Source organism: Hylobates moloch, unplaced genomic scaffold (genome assembly GCF_009828535.3).
Source record: "Hylobates moloch isolate HMO894 unplaced genomic scaffold, HMol_V3 SCAFFOLD_6, whole genome shotgun sequence".
Classification (NCBI taxonomy): domain Eukaryota; kingdom Metazoa; phylum Chordata; class Mammalia; order Primates; family Hylobatidae; genus Hylobates; species Hylobates moloch.
Window position 1 is genome coordinate 82,497,096 of NW_026652281.1, and position 17,891 is coordinate 82,514,986.

At 33.1% G+C, this 17,891-nt stretch overlaps 1 long non-coding RNA gene across 1 annotated transcript; it reads left to right on the forward strand.

Moving 5' to 3' along the window:
• The first annotated feature begins 448 nt into the window (after window positions 1–448).
• LOC131383724 (uncharacterized) lies at window positions 449–2,169 on the forward strand. The gene is made up of 2 exons (XR_009213963.1): window positions 449–543; window positions 2,114–2,169. It is a non-coding gene; the product is annotated as an uncharacterized LOC131383724 (long non-coding RNA).
• Window positions 2,170–17,891: the final 15,722 nt, after the last annotated feature.

Consider the following 17,891-nt stretch of genomic DNA (forward strand, 5'->3'; position numbering starts at 1 on the left):
CAAGCTACACTTCAAGCATCAAGATTCAGAAATGTGATTTTATGCAAGAGTTTGAGGAATTCACTACTCACACTTTCTTGAACAGTATATCCAAGTGCATCAAGAAAATGTGAGTAAAGAAATTTTGACCAAAGGATTGATAGTAACGTTGAATATATTTCATAGTAGATCTAAGATTAAAAGGTGAGAGTGAGGGTGAGAAGAGTGTATGAATGCTTCGTGTTCTGATAAAGAGAATGTAGCACCCATGTCGTACCTGCTTGGCTGCATTGCCAGTGCCCACGGTAGGCTATTTTATCCAGGTTTTTAGATTCTGTTTTGTTTTTTTCTTTTCAGCAGAGTTAGTCCAAGACCAATAACTCCATAACTGGTAGAATTGGAAGACTTCAATAGTGCTTAACATTTTATCCATAGCTTTATAACAGTTTTCTTTTTCTTTTTTCCTGACAGATTCTTTTCAATATAACCCATCATGGTTGAACTCAAAGTCATTGCATATTTAAAATCTACAACTGCTGACGTTTTGTATCCTTCGCATTCCAGGTAATTGGTTTTTTGAGCATTTTCTGTATTTTTCTCCGTCAGTCTACCTAGATATTTGTTAGATATAATATTTTAATATTTTTCTGAAAAAGTGAGATTTTGCATTTTTAAATACATACTCAGTTGCTTTAATTCTGCTTATTTCCTCTCTTTTATTTTTTTTGAGACAGAGTCTTGCTCTGTCGCCCAAGCTGGAGTGCAGTAGCGTGATCTCTACTGACTGCAACTTCCACCCCCCACGTTCAAGCAATTCTCCCACCTCAGCCTCCAGAGTAGCTGGGATTACAGGTGCATGCCACCATGCCAGGCTAATTTTTGTATATTTAGTAGAGAGTGGGTGTCACCACGTTGGACCAGGCTGGTCTCGAACTAATGACCTCAGGTGATCCACCTGCCTCAGCCGCCCAAAGTCCTGGGATTACAGGCATGAACCATGGCGTCTGGCTATTTCCTTCATTCTTTATTTTACTGGTTTTATCTCTCTCTCTCTCTCTCTCACTGTTTCTCTCCTTCTCACATTCACTTTGCAGTTGTCAAATAGCCCAGGTGATGTTACAGATTTACTCCCTATAAAAGGAGGCATTACACATTACACATGCATCTTATTGGCCTTACAAAAGTGTTTGGTTCATTTGTATTGACTATTCACCTTTAAAATATTTCAATATTCATTAAAATACCTTCCAAACAACATTATTAGACTTATGTTTCTAGCTTTCTTTTTTGTATTGCTATCTACCTTCATTGCTGTTTGTTTAGGAAATATATTCTGTGTCACGTTATTACCGTGAAAATTGTTTGAATTTGTGGTATGGTCTAGAAAATGTTAATTTTTGTAAGAATTCTGTATGAACATGAAAATAACATGAATTATAATATTCATGTTCCTTATATAACATTTGCCCTTTTTAAAATCCACTAGCTTCTTTTAAAACTTACTCTTTTAATTTTTTCTTTTATCTATTACTGAAGGATGTGTGTTTGAAATGTCTATAATGATTTGTGGGCTTATCCATTTCTACTTACTTTCTGATAGTTTTGCATTATATAATTTGATTCTCTAAATGTGTGTGTGTGTGTGTGTTTGTGTGTGTGTGTGGTGTGTGTATATATATGTATGTATGTATCAGGCTAATGCACATTTAAGTCATCACATCTTCTTAATAACTTTAAACTTTTATCACACTGGTTAGACTAACTTATTTTAATAAATGTTTCTAACTTACGTTCTTTTGTCTACATAGCAACTTTTTAAAAAATTATATTCATGTATGTTTGTATGTATACCATATATACACAGTATCTGTATTGTTTGAACTTCAAAGTTTCTGTAAATTTAGATATTACTTGCCTCTCCTAACTATGATAGAGACGGATTTTTTTAATTTTGCCAATCTTTCTATTTTAACAGAAACATTGTCTACTTAGGTTTAAGTTAATCTTTGTTCATTTATATTTAATTTGTTTTATTAATTTGTTGTGTATATTTACATATAATGTATCATTTTCTCCTATCGGTTTCTGTCTTCTTGTTTTTAAATTATGACTTTTATTTTTATTGTTTTCATAGATACAACGGAGAAATGCATAATGTCCAGTAAATTTATTAAACTTCCAAAGTCAGTCGCGCTCTGTGTCTCACGCCTGTAATCTCAACACATCAGGAGGCCGAGGCTTGTGGATCACGAGGTCAGGAGTTGGAGACTAGCCTGACCAATATGGTGAAACCCCGTCTATACTAAAAATACAAAAATTAGCCAGGCATGGTGGCACGCGGCTGTAATCCCCGCTACTCAGGAGGCTGAGGCAGGATAATTGCTTGAACCTGGGAGGCAGAGGTAGCAATGAGCCGAGATGGGGCCACTGCACTCCAGCCTGGGTGAAAGAGTGAGTGAGACTCCTTCTCAAAAAAAAAAAAAAAGTTGCAAAGTCATACTCACCTTTCTGCTCTTGTCAGACAATTAAGGGGTCTTTCAATACTTCAGCCCTAATAATTTGCTTCCTAACGTACACATTGCATTGCTTATCTAATTTTAAATATCTTTTTGTTTCAACATCTAATTTTTAATTTAGATCTATCTGTATGTTTACAATATATTTTGCGCTTTGTTCATTCTTTGATTTCAGAACTTCAACCTTTCTGAAACATGTTTTCAGAGTTTCTTTTTAGTTTCTTCAGTGGAATTCTGCTGGTGGCGTTTTGTTTTTTGTCTCTAAATATGTTATTTAGCCATAGGTTGATGAATATTTTTCTTGGTTGAGAATTTCAGAATGACATTATTATTCTTAAGAAATAATATTGTTTATTTTACCTTCCATTCTTTCAGATTTCAATATGATTAAAGGTAACTTCATTTTTCTAGCGCTAATTGAAATATTGTTCCCTTCCTGATTGTTTACTATTTCTCTAGGAGATGTGTAGGTTTTTCTCCATTGTAGCTTGCTTTGAATATGCGGATTAGTGTCTTACAAAAGTCTAGAGAACTTTCAGCCAAAATTCCATCACATATTGTCCCTTCCCAGTTCCCTTCTTCTATGAGAACACTCAGTAAACACATGCTACACTTTCTCACTGTATCTTCCATGTCTCTTAATGATTCTGTCCACATTTTGCATTTTTTAAAATTATCTGTAATGCGTTCTGAAACATTTATTAACTCTCAACATGGCCATGTCTAATCTGATGAGTTCGTTTTTGAGTTTTTAATTTAAAATACTATATTTTTATACAAACTACTTTTCAAATTTGCTACATCAATTTTTTGGTCTCCTAAAAATATATTCATTTTTAAAAAAAATTTTTAAAGCAAATGTGCTTTATAATCTAACAGCGATATTTCTACTAATGAACCTTTGTGGATCTGTTTGTACTCTTTTTCTGCTTTCCTTTCAAATGGTGGAATATCATTTCCTTGTGTACTTAGATGCCTTTGAATGACAAATATTTATTTTTCTTTGAAAATTATTTTTGTGCACTTTTGAGGATTAGTAAGAAGAAAATTTGCCAAGGAGAATTTGAATTTTTTTGTGAGTCTACTAAAGGCACCACCATTCTGCGACCACATTATGTTAATTCTTGGCCTAAAGGTGATTGGACGTATGTTTGGACTGCACATTTAAACAATTTTTAAATTAATTGCTGTAAATCATTAATGATTGAGTTTCTTTAAATCTGTCCAATCTCAAGTCATTTTTACTTGCCATTTCCAGGGAATGTGAAATGGGACTAATTTACCTCTGATTCTTCTTTATACTGAGGATATAAATTTTAGTCCTAGCTTTAGGGAGGAGCTCCTGTGTGATGCCCTATCTTGGCAAAAACTATGTATTTCTTGACTGCCCTATGTGATGTATGACAGTAGGAATCCGCACTCATTCATTCTGGTACATGTCTGTAGGGCAAAATCAGTTTCGGTGTTTGGGTATATTTTGTCTGATCTCTGCATTCCCGTGGTTTTGACCTTCTATTTTACTTTTTTTTTGTGAACATACCAATGCTTCAATTTTTTTTCCAGTAATATCATCAACTATATTATAAGAAAGAGAACAATTTTGATAAAACACAAATTTCATATTTTCCTACTCTGATTGGCATTTATGTAAAAATACAGGTAAAATTTATTTGTGCTTTTTTGCTATTTCTGTTTTGCTATTCTCTGTTTGTCTATGTCTTCTCCACAGAGACACAATACGGGAATTTTGTACACTCTTGTGCCAACTGCCTTGATAGTAACAAAATATATTTCTCGAACTCCTAGGTATAAAACTCAAGTATCCACAATTTAAATTCTTTTTCCCTCAGTTCTGTTTCCAGTCGCAATAGAAATCAATGCCAATCGAGAAATACAAGCATTATTCTAATACTTCTCACACATTAAAGATATAGATTAAATTTTCCAGATCTCCTTAAATACTATCATTTTTCACTACTTTTATCTTAACTGTTAAGTTCAACTTTTTCTATAATATTAATATATTGTGAAAATTTCCTTACTTTCTTATTTGTCCCAGGTTAAATGTTTTCCAGTCTCTACCTCACCCTGTGAAGCATAAACATTTTACATGCTGTACAAGTAATACATAGTTCATGTACTTAGAGATTGCACAATTTTTGTTTGGTTGACAATAGCTAATGTTTTCTTCTTCATTTTCTATTTCCTGATTTTTCTTTATTTAGTAGATACTACATTATCGTAAAAATAAGAACGTTTTACAGACTAAAGCAAAATCAACCCTAGGAATAAAATGCACAAATAAAATATATAAACATACAATTAGATGTACCGTGTACACTTTTAATATATTTAGACATTTAATTTCAGTACAATTTTAATTAAAGTCTGTGTATTACCTGTCATCGTCTTAGTAATTTTTATATAACAAATTTTGTAAATCAAAAAGCCTCAATGTCATTATAAACTATCTTGGCAGAGGTTGATCTCCATGGAATAATTCCTCTCCCAAATTATGCCAATCAGAATTTCACTCTACCATAATTCTTTTAACCAGTTTCAGAGGAATAATAAATTTCAAAATTGTTCAAGGTACTTGTTGTAGTTCAAGTACATTTTGACAGGTGTAAAACTGTAGACAGATACAAACATATTCTAATTGACTTAAAAATATATGGGACCTATTTTAAAATCTAGATTTTAAAATGTCATGTCGACATATACATGTTCTCCTTGTGAAATAATTGCTTTTCATTCTCTGGATAGAATAATTTAATCTTGAAACCTTCAATTCACTGTTAAAAACAAAATATTACATAAAGATATGCTTATAAAAATAATTCACAACTAGCTTTTCAATTCAGAAATATATGTGAAAAATCATCAAACATCTAATGGATTTCAAGGAGAAATGGGCTAGTAATGTATTCCATATGCCTCAATTTTTCCTAGACACAAGGCTTCCTTTAAAATAATTGTAGGCATTTAAGAAACCATGTAAACTAAAAAGAAGAAATTGTGACACTGCTGCTTAGGTTTTTGAAATCTTTGGACATGAATCAATATATTTGTTTAATTTTATCTTAATTAGACATTGTGAGTTCACCATCTTACTGTCAGTATAGCATCCAAGCTGATTATCATAGATTACAAGTTCAACTATCAACTGTGTCCTGAGAGTTTAAAAACATAAATGAATGTATTTGTTTGGGTATTCTTAAGGCAGGAGCGAGGACACAGCGAAAGTGAGACAAGGAAGAGAGAACAATATAAAACAGGAAAGACAGAAATGCCAATAGCACATGTGTTAAGAGGCAAGTTCCTGTGTTAGATATCTGGGCTTAATTCTATGGGAAGCTATGTGGAACATGCCTCAGAATGACATCACTGAATCCAGGGAGATTCTTCTTAGTTACCCTCACCTTTTCTTCCCACTACATGCCCAGTAATAAGCTCCCGTGCTGCTAGAGAAAGTCCTCAGCTAGAAACAGGTGCAAATTCTGGAGATGAGACCTTGTAGAGTGTTAAGAATGGTATTTTTCCCAGCAGCTACAGGTAAGGAATAGGGGCTGGGCTATTAATCCATCTGCTACAAATCAATATACCCCTTATGCTCCTTTTGGTGATCGACAATGTATTTAAAAAGATTAGATGATCAAGAATGGCTGCAGAGAGGATGAAACAGAAACAAACAGCACACCTCTTGGTTGATTTTTATTCATTTCATCAGATTCAAGGAAAATGTGTTGGGAGCTCCTGGCATAGAGAATGTCACAAAGACATGTTTTCAATAGTGGTGCTATCCCTAGGGCAGAGAAGACCCAGAGAAAGCCCAAGTGGCTGCTGGAACAAAGTCAGACACCCTGCCACCTGTCCACATTCCTTGTCTCTGCCATCATGCTGAAGATTGGTTTAAAGGACTGGCTTCCCTTCGCCCAAAATTAAAAGAGCACAAACTGAGAAACCGAATGTAGGAGAGAGCAGTGCATTATGCTGTTCTCAGGGGTCACCGCAGGTTTGGAACATTCTTTCAAATTAACCCATCTCAGGACATCTGCAGGGAAGAAAGATTGTACCTAACATTTTTTTCTTGTCAGCATTTGTTTAGGGGTGTTTTATTGACCAAATATGTTCCCATAACCTAGTTTTTGGTAACTAACTAAATATAGTAGATTTTTAAATTTTATCATCAAAATCTATAGACAATTTTTGATTAAAATAGGCTCCACATCTATGTCCTGCTTTTCTTATTATTATTATTTACATTGCTGTATAAAAGAACAAGACTTCAGAATCAAGAATATCTTGTCTCTTCGCATTGAATTTATACAAGGTGCTCTTTCTTTAATGTTGTGTCAAAGGACATATTTTTACTCATTAAAAAGGAAGATCGGAATCTACTTGTATGCACAGCTCCAACATATTAATAATTAAAATTAGGAGGTAAATGTGGTCAAAGCTACAGAAAGACTTGAGATGCCCTTTATATTGATTACTGTATAGCACTCTACAAACACATTGTTAAATAATAGTTTATATAAATATTTTGTAGCATTTCAAATATTTTAGTGCCTGAAGTTTCTCCTCTTACATAGTTCACATTCTCAATTTGAAGACTTACTCCGCTAGTTAATATGTTTTTAGTCTCGTTTGAGTATTATATAAAAGCAGTTTTCAGTTAAATGTGTTCCGGTTGCATAAAACATTACAAATCAGTGAGTATTTAATTACATTTTCATGTTCCTGTAATGTCTTTAGAAGGTTTTCATATTATTACCTATCCGTATATGTATGCTTTGTCAAAGAAAAATCAAATATATTTGTCATTGAAATTGAAAATCCACATCCATTGGAACAATTACAATATAATATTGTGAACATGTAAATATATATCCTATGTCTATTTTATATATAAACATATATGATTAAAATATAGTTAATAATTTTTACACCTACTATTAGAAAGTAAAAATTAGTTAACTTCTGATGATTATTTGTTAATGAAGATATAATTATTTTGATTTGGGTGATTTTAAATAAACAAACATATTAAATTACATGACAAAAAGTTCTTTATAAAATATTTATCATTTTTACATTGGTTTTATCACTTTATTCCACTATTTTATTTTAAGATGACCTGTCTTGTTTAAAACACTGTATTCATCTTAATTAAATTAAATTCCATTTGTAAAAAAATTAACAAATTATATGCTCTATTACACAGTGCGGTTATTAAGTGGGTCAATAACTCAAGAGTTGATCCCCATTATCGTCATCTGTGGCCCTATTTGTTTTATAAACGTGTTGTCTTTTTCCATGCCTGTCATATCTCTATTGCTCGTTCATTTTTCTCTTTGTCCCTTATAGGGAGCATTGCCTATCGCTAGATTAAGCAAAAGTTCCATCTTAAAGAAGCACAATAACCTGCTCAATCTTTTTCACACAGAGAAATGTTTGTTGAGTAATTAAGGTGTAGATGACGATACAAAGAGCTTGATTAAATTAGATGCCAAAGTACCTCTGTGATTCAGAATATGAATGGTATTTAATCTCTTTGAAATCAATTAATTAATGCCAATATTTCAGAAGTTGTTCTAGTTAGTGAAATGTATACAACACGCAAAAGATTCAGAACTCTGAAGGGCAACATTTTTCTATAATTAAGAATTAAGAATTAATTCCCATTAATTATTGGGGAGAAATAATTATTAAGAATTAATGACTGAGAAAATGTTTTTATTTTTTATTTAGAAAATTATTTTGTGCATGAGCATTACTGCAATTGTGCAAGAAACATAAATTTAAAGAAACCATTATGTGCACAAGATTAATATAATAACACCTTGATATTTTCCACGATCACAGTTTTCTTTGGTAAATCTTTAAATGCACACCATCTAAAGATAATAAATGAATCTTGGAAATCTTTTACGTAAGGGTAAATATTAGGATGCATCCAATTACATTTACACACACGTACAATTACATTTACACACACATACATGCACACACACTCACTGATACACATGTGTGTATTTATATACATTAATTTACTAATTGATGTTAACTAATATGTTTAAGAGCCAGTAGGATTGATATATAGTTGAACCTGAAAAATATTTATTATATACATGTTTAAAATACACAAATAAATAGTAATTAAACTAGGCATTTGAAACTCTACTAAAATCTAAGCTGTGAATATTTTGTGATCATTACAAATTCTTACACTGAATAAATATTTTTATTTTTATAATATTAATATGTTTGATACATGTGTACATTTTTTACAATGTATTATTTTATTTTTGTCATAGAGTCATGTCATACATAATAACATTTCAGTCAAAGATGGATTACATATAAAAAAGTGGTCCCATGAGATTATAATACATTTTATTACATACTTTTCTATCTTTAAGAATGTTTATATATAAACACTTACCACTGTGTTCTTAATGCCTGCAGTATTCAGTACAGTAATGTAGTACACAGGTTTGTAGCCTAGGAGAGAGAGGCTATACCGTATCACCTAGACGTGGTAGGCTGCACAATGAAGGTGTTTGTGATATACTCTCCGATATTTGCAAAATGATGAAATTGCCTAGGAATGCATCTCTTAGAACATATCCCTATCATTCAGTGAGGGGTGACTGTGCTAAAATGCTCAATCAAAGTTTCAATGCCATCCATAAAATGGTTGTACTGTGAAATACAAATCTCTCACCCTTGGCCTGAATATGTTTGCACACTAAGCAGATCATGGGAAGGAGAATGTGCTGGCATCGCTGGGATGATTTTCTCACACTACATGAATAATATCTCCAGACTTCGCGAATATGAGCCACTTGCATAGAGTGAAAGTAGGCATCTCTTTGCTGGGAAATTTATCAAATGGCAGTGTGAAGTGTTTTTAAAATATACTTGTTTGTTTATAGCCGGTAGGCCTACAGTGGCTCGTGGCAATGGTTGAGGTTGCTAAGATTTGGTGGAAGGAGGCAAAATGAAATGGCCACTTATATGCTATATGGATCACTTGTTTCTGTTGAGTTACAGATTCAGCTGGCTATTTCTCCCAGTGTTATTTGGAGAAAAAAACATGATGGTAATTTCGGGTAATAAATACAGTATTTGATGAAAGCAAATTTATTGAGGGTTAGACAAACTACAAGATACTTTAGGCTGCAAAGTCAGCACGAGACTTCTGGCCCAAATTGTGCAGAGTTTGGGTCCAGCTGCAAAGTTCAAACGAAGAGGCCATATAAGACGATTCTCACTTCTGACACCAACTGCTAGTTCAGGGGTTTCCCCAGAACACCCTCAGTTTCAAGAATTTACTAGAAAGACTCACAGAACTCATTGAATGCTATTGTACTCATGGTTTATAATGGAGAATGGGTAGAAATTAGAACCATTCAAAGGAAGAGACATATCACGTAAGGTGGAACCTAGGAGGATTTTGAATGTTAAGTTTCCATTGTCTTCAGGATATATTACCTGTCATTGTTGTACAGCAATAAACATGGAGTACTACCAACCTGGGGAGCTCACCTGATGCTAAAAAGACACTACTTAGAAAATGAAAAGACAAATGAAAGGATGAGATACGATGACCTTCCACATTAAGGCACTGGAAAAAATAGCAAAATAACCTAAAGCAAGCAGAAGGAAGAAAATAAAAATTAGAGAAATTAATAATTTATAATATTAAAAATATTTGTTAGTATTGAATAACCGATATTAATTCTTGACTAGCTTTTTTCAAAAGGAGAAATATTCACTTTCCAATTTATTCTGTGGGGCCAGTGTTACCTTGATACAAAAATTAGTCCAAATTGCATAAAGAAATAAAACTACTATAAGTATAAATGCAAAATACCTTAAAAAACACTAACAAATCAAATCTAGCAACATATAAAAGAATTATACACTATGACAAAGTGAAATTTGTACTAGTAATCCCAGGTTGGTTTAACAGTCCAAAATGCATTAAGATAATACATCTTATCCATAGACTAAGAAACAAGAATTGCATGATCATCGCGATAGATTCAGAAAAGACATTTAAAAAAATCCAAATGCTTTAATGATTAAAAATACAAATAAAAACTCAATGAACCAAGAATAGAGAACTTTCTACACCAGATACATGGCACCTGTGAAGAGCCAACAGCAAACATTCAACTTAATGGTGAAAGAAAGGATACTTTCTCGCTATGGTCAGAGATAAGAATAGGATATATACTTTGACCTCTTCTAGTCAACATTTTACTAAAGACTTTATGCAGAGCAAATTGGCAAGTAAAGAAATAAGAGTCACCCATACTGAACAGGAAGAAAGAAAACTTTATTCGCAAACAACATTCTTCTATATGGAAAATTTTAAGGAATCCACTGAACGATAAAACTAGTAAATTATTTCAGCAATATTACAAAATACAAGATAAATATACAAAAATCAATTGCACACATCTATAATGAAAAGCCCAAAATGAAATTAAGAAAACACTTCAATTTACAATAGCATCAAAAAAAGAAATAATAACTAATTTGGAAATGTGATACAATATTTTACTCTGAAAATTAAAAATTATTGTTTAAAGAAGATCTAAATAATTAGCAAACATCTTACAGCCATGAATTGGAAGATTTAATATTGTAGTACTTTACAATTTGAACTACAGATTTGATGAAATCCCTGCAAGTATCCCAACAGACTTCTGTCTAGAAACTGACAAGCTGATTCTAAAATACACATGGAATTGTAAGGGACCCAAAATAGCCAAAATAATCTTGAAAAAAGAAAACATATTAGGATAATTCACACCCCCGTGCTCCAAACCTTACTGCAAAGCATCAATAATCAAGACAACACAATAGCGATGAAGGAAAAATATCTAGATTGACGGAAGAGAATTGAGAGTCCCCATATAAAACTATGTATCTATAGTCAATGGATTCTTACTGTGGTGCCATGTGCAATTCAATGAGGAAGAGACAATCTTTGAACAAACTGGGTCAACAATGTACACGTGGATCATCACTTGCAAAGTAATAAATTCGAACCCTTACCCCGAAGCATACAAAAATATTAACTCAAATGAATTAAAGACATACATGCAAGAGCTAAAACAAAGCATATGGGAAAATCTTCAGGATTTTGGATCTAGCAAAGGAATAGCTGTAACACCAAAAACATGAGCAACAAAATAAAAATTAGATATTTAAAATTTCTTAAAAATTGAAGACAATGGTGTTTCAAAGGACAACCAAGCAAGTCAAAAGGCAGCTCAAATATTGTGAGAAGATATTTGAAAAACACATATCTATATGTCTGTATATATATATATATATACATGTATCATGAATATAGAAAAATTGTTTTAACTCGGTAACAAATATCCCAACTCAAAACTGATAAATGGTAGGAGTAGATAAGTTTCTCAAGAAGATACACGAACGGCCAATAATCCCATAAAAAGATACTAAATAGCATCACTCATCAGTCAACTACAAATCAAAACCACAGTTACATACTCTATGGCTAGAACTGGCCACTTTGGAAAATAGTTTGATGGCTTCTAAATATATTAAACATAGAATTGTCATATGACCTAGAAATTTATTCCTAGGTATACACTCAGATTATTGGAAAGAGATGTTCAAACAGAAATTGTAGACAAGTATTTTTAACAGCAGTATTTAAAATAGCCAAAGGCTGAACACAACTCAAATGTCAATAAGAATATTATTGGATAAACAAAATGTTATATCCATGAAATTGAATGTTATACAGTTATAAAAAGAAATAAAGTACCAACACAAACATGAACCTTGATAGCATTATATCAACTGAAAGAAGCCAGGCACAAAAGGCCACCCACTGTATGATTCTATTTAGATGAAAATAGAATAGGAAAATCTACAGAGACAGAAAACAGATTTGTGTTGCTTAGGATTGAGTAGGGGATGGGTGCATAGGAGGTTAACAGCTAAAGAAGGTGGGGTTTGTTTTTGAAGTGATGAAACTGCTCTAAAATTCATTGTGATGATGGCTCCACTTATCTCTGCATATACTAAAAGCCATTGACTTGTACACATTAATGTGTGCACGCTACACTATGTAAATTATATCTCAATAAATCCTTTCAAAAATAAACAGAAGAGTAAGGGGTTTTGAAGTGTTGCAGCTGGGAGGCAGTTTGAAATACTGAATAGGTCTCATTGAGAATGTGAGGTTTCAGTAAAGACTTGAGGAAGTTGAATGAGCTGATCAATGGATATATGGAGGGCTGTCTTTCCAAGCCAAGAAATTAACTAGAGTCTTGGTCATAAGACAGCAGCATGTTGGCATGTCCAGAGGACAGTGAGGTGGCCAGTAGCACTGGGAAGATCAAGGGTGAAGATATAAAAGAAGTTTGGCGGTTAACATGGGGCAGATCATGATGGGCTTGCAGACGATTGTAAGAATTGTGGCTTTTAGTGTAAATGAAATGGGGAAACAAATCATTATCCCATTATCAATATTTTAATAAATTGGATCCATGAACCAAATCCAATGAGATTAAATCAATTAGTAATAATATGCAAATTTGTATTAAAATTACAAGAATTACTTGCACATTTCAGAACAGGAGAGTCATGATTGTTTATCAGCAATAATAAACATTATTAATTTTAATTGTGATCAGCTAACTGAGATTAATGGCAATACATCATGCTTTATAATGTGACTGTCAAAAAGAAAATATGATTATAATCTTATACTACATTCATCAATGTTTTTGATTCATAAGACTATAGAGTAAGCCCCTAGTTTTCAAAGCCAACTTATGAGGCAGTGACATCTTATGCAAGTTTGCTGCTTTCTGCCACAGTGGTCCTTGGTCAGCTGGCACAAATTGTTTTACAAACACTACTAGGTCCAACAACAGTTTGGATCACAATGAACACAGAAACACCTTCCTCCCTTCAGAAATACCTATCAATTTCTTCCAATACAGAATGAAAAATTGACAAAGGAAATATGTTGATTGTAAAAATGCGAGTTAGCTTATATCGCAAGGACAAAAAACCAAACACCGCATGTTCTCACTCATAGGTGGGAATTGAACAATGAGAACTCATGGACACCGGAAGGGGAACATCACACTCCGGGGACTGTTGTGGGGTTGGGGGAGGGGGGAGGGACAGCATTAGGAGATATACCTAATGCTAAATGACGAGTTAATGGGTGCAGGAAATCAACATGGCACATGGATACATATGTAACAAACCTGCACACTGTGCACATGTACCCTAAAACCTAAAGTATAATAATAAAAATAAAAATAAAAAAATAAAAAAATGCGAGTTAGCTTGCATCTATATGAAAGAAAAATGCCATTTTTATTACATGCGATCATTGTTTTACATGAGTTTTGGTATAGCACAATGTTGAACCAAGGGCAAAGAGAGAAGAATTAATGAAGTCTTAAGATATCAAGAATTTAAAAGAAAAGGAAAGTCATCTTTGAAGGTTAGTGACATAGCATTCATCTTCTGTTGTCACCTTTTCCGTCATTCCCTGTATGCCTGATGGACAGCCTTCACTCAAGTTCAGAGAACAGTATGCAAAGATTAGCTACCAATTAATCTTTATGAAGTGAGCTTAATTTCTAGCCAGACTGAGCTTACATTTTAGCAGGAAGCATTTTTGGGAAATGTTTATGTTAGAGTTTGCCCTTCTTGAGAAGGTGAGACAAAGATGTCTACTTTACAAACATGAATTAAGATGGGAAGATATTTGGGAGAACCATTTACTCAAACGCTAAATAATAAAAGTACACAAAGAGCAAATTATACTAGATTTCTTTCCCACTTGTTTTCTATGTGTCATGCAATTCACCTGGATTCCCTTCAGTTTCTGTGTAATGTAGAAAGTGGCATTTTCATTCTTTTAAGCTTCTAGCACAATGAAAGAATTTCTCTTTTTCATGAACTGGATCATAAATGAAAGGTAGGAAGAGTTTCCTATATCATATTTATTGTTCAACAAAACACTGCTCCACGGCTTAAATTCAGTTTAAAACAGAGAATTTATTGAACATCTAACACAGACATAAAAGGCAGTAAAGACAAATGAGAAGAGGGCAGGATATTGAAGTACACAGACTTTAATGCTGAATTTTGTATCTTAGTAAGTTACTCCACCTTACAGAGGCTCAATTTCCCCTGATTTAGGAAGGCGATGCTAATGGGTATTGCATAGGTGTACGTATAACAATGTTGTATTTAAGAGAATCTCACAAGCATGGTATAAGGCAGAAAATAAATAGATGTAACATTAATAAGTAGTTTATTACATTTGGATGCTACGTGAAGACTAGAGGAAGCAAGAAACACAGACACTATGGTTGATTAGCATTATATTCTAATTTGTAATATAAATAGAAAAGAGAAAAATAGAAAGCTATGCATAAACACATGCATTAAAATGAATTTTAGGTGGACTCTTTCATGAAAATGTTCCTAAGGTATTTTTTTTATTGTGGTAAAATACACATGACATAAAATTTACTTTGTTAACCATTTTAAGCGCACAGTTCAGTGGTACTAAATATAGTCATAACATTGTGCAACCATCCCTACCATCCATCTCCATAACTCGTTTCATCTTGTAAAACTGAAACTCTATACCCATTAAACAATACTTCCCCATTTCTTCCTCCCTCCAGCTTCTGGCAGCCACCATTGTACTATCTCTATGATTCTGTCCACTTTAAGTCCCTTATACAAATGGAATTATACGGTATTTGTCCTTCACTCCCTAACTTATTTCACTTGACATAATATCCTCAAGTTTCATCCAAGTTGCAACGTATGTCAGAATATTTCACTCATGTTTAAGGCTGAATAACATTCCATTGTATGTGTATATCATATTTTGCTTATCCATTCATCTGTTGTTGGACACTTCAATTGCTTCTACGTTTTAGCTATTGCCAATAATGCTGCTGCAAACATGGATGTGCAAATACTTTTCCAGACTCTGCTTTCAATTCTTTTGCTATCCTGAGATGTGGCACTGCTGAATCATATGGCAATACCATTTGGATTTTTTTGAGGAACTACCATACTCTTTTCCACAGCAAACATAGAGTTTGGCATTCCCTCCAATACTGCAAAAGGAATCGCCACATCCTTGCCTGTGGATTTTATTCACAAGTCCTGTGGCTCTCTCTACATCCCGGACACCATGTGTCATTTCTGTTTATATATATGACATCAAAGGGGCAGGAAGTAATGAACTAAATTGCAAGGATAAACATGTAGAAAAACAGAGGTAAATACTGACAACATAAAACCATAAGAATAATAATTTTGGATGATCTATCTATTATATACCTATTAATCAACATCTATGTGTTCCTCCATCTGTAATTAAAATATATTAGTTAGAGAACAGAGAAAAAAGTAGGAATACATGAATTTAAACTTTTAATTCTTCTTAGATTGTCTCAGCATCATTATATGAAAGAAAATTTATAGGTCAATATCTGTTAGCTATAAATGTAACATTCTTAAAGTACTCAAATACATTGAATTGCAGCATGAATAACATATTACAATCCATTCAAGTTTATTTTATTCTAAGAACACAAAAATACGAATTTCATTTGCAATTTAAAAAAAAACAGAAATCGATACATATGATTGATGTATATACACATTTAATGTATTTTTAAATATACATTTTAAAAAATAGAAATTTTTCTAGGACAAATACTTAAAATATCACTGAAAATAATGTTATTAGCTAATACCTTCCTAATAACTGTGGTATTACATAAGAAACCAAAATTCGAATTTCAGATAAACTTAGAAACTAAAAATTTTCAAAATACTATTCTGTTCTCGATATGTTCATATTTAGTCATATCATTTCTTGTTTTCATTATTCTTCAATATTGCTCTACTAAAATATAACATACAATTCTAACTTTTAATTTCTGTTCTTATTACTCAAAATTGTGTACATTTTCTCATGATCTTAGTTATGCTACTTTTCTGTACTCTTGGAATGTTCACATTTGTGTTCACTCTCTTTTGAGTTCCCATGTTATCAAATAAGTTTTTCCCTCTTTCTGATTTGAAGGTTCATCTTCTCGTAATCATTTTGTCCACTCAGTTTCTTTTCATTATCAGTTAAGTGCCTCTCATCTGGCTTCTTTTCATTTCTAAGGTTTCCTTTCATCTTAAGCCAGTCTTTTATTTATATTTTGATTCTGTTTTGTGGAGGACATGCTTCCCTGAATTTTATGGAAGAGGCCAAAAGATTTGTTCAAGTTTTTACCTGATACATTGGATTAAATTATCTAATGTACACACTCTTAATTTAAGTCTAAGGGCGACTGTCTACTCTTTATTTTGTATAGTATTATTTTTCTTAACATCCAAGTCCATCTTCATCTATTTGTATATGATCAATAAAAACATATTTGTCCAGAACCTTGCTTTGGCGGAATTACTTCTTTCTAAGTAGTAGAAGTAGCAGTGGAGACATGAGCTGGGTTCTGGGTCAGTTTAGAGGGCTGGGCGACATTCCTCCTTTTGGTCTGCATGACTGAAAGATTGCAGTTCTTGCTGTCTCCCTCCTCTCCTTAAGACATTGAGCCATTGCAGCAGATAAGAAGGAATAGTCTTGATCTGCCATTCAGGTGGAACACATGTTCTCTCCAACCACACCCATAGGTTGTACTCACACTCGGCCAGGAGGTATCCTGTCAATGATGTGGAGATGTATCTATCTATCTAGGTATATATGTACTTTGGTTTATGCTCTCTGGTTTCCCGTAAATTATCTCCTTAAAGTGAATATCAAAAGAGAGCTTGGTGAAGGCAGTGTTATAAAATCCTCAAACTGCAGCACCCACATGCAGAGCAATTTGTAGATTCTGGGGTTCTAATTCAGATACCAAACTATATAAAAGGGGAATTGGTCATTGAGGGTTGCTAGGCTCTTTATTGAGCATATTTGCTCTTTTCATGACATTGAAATTATTTTAAAAATCTAACCTATTTCTCAGTGTGCTGGAAGATGATTTGATTTTAATGCATAAGCACTAATTCTCCCATCAGATCTTTACCATATATTTGCTCTGACAAGCCATAGCCAGCAACTCACTTCACAGCAATTTATAGCATTTCCACGATAAGTTGAATTATTTTTAACTAGACTCTCTTTGCCTTAATAAAAAGATGAAGAAGCAACATACTTGTTCTAATTAGGTTCAAAAGCTGGCAGTCTCTCTCCTGGAAAGAATAATAAAACTTTTCAGAGGCCTAATATACATCTATAGACACAAACACACACACACACACACACACACACACACACACATGCACTATTCA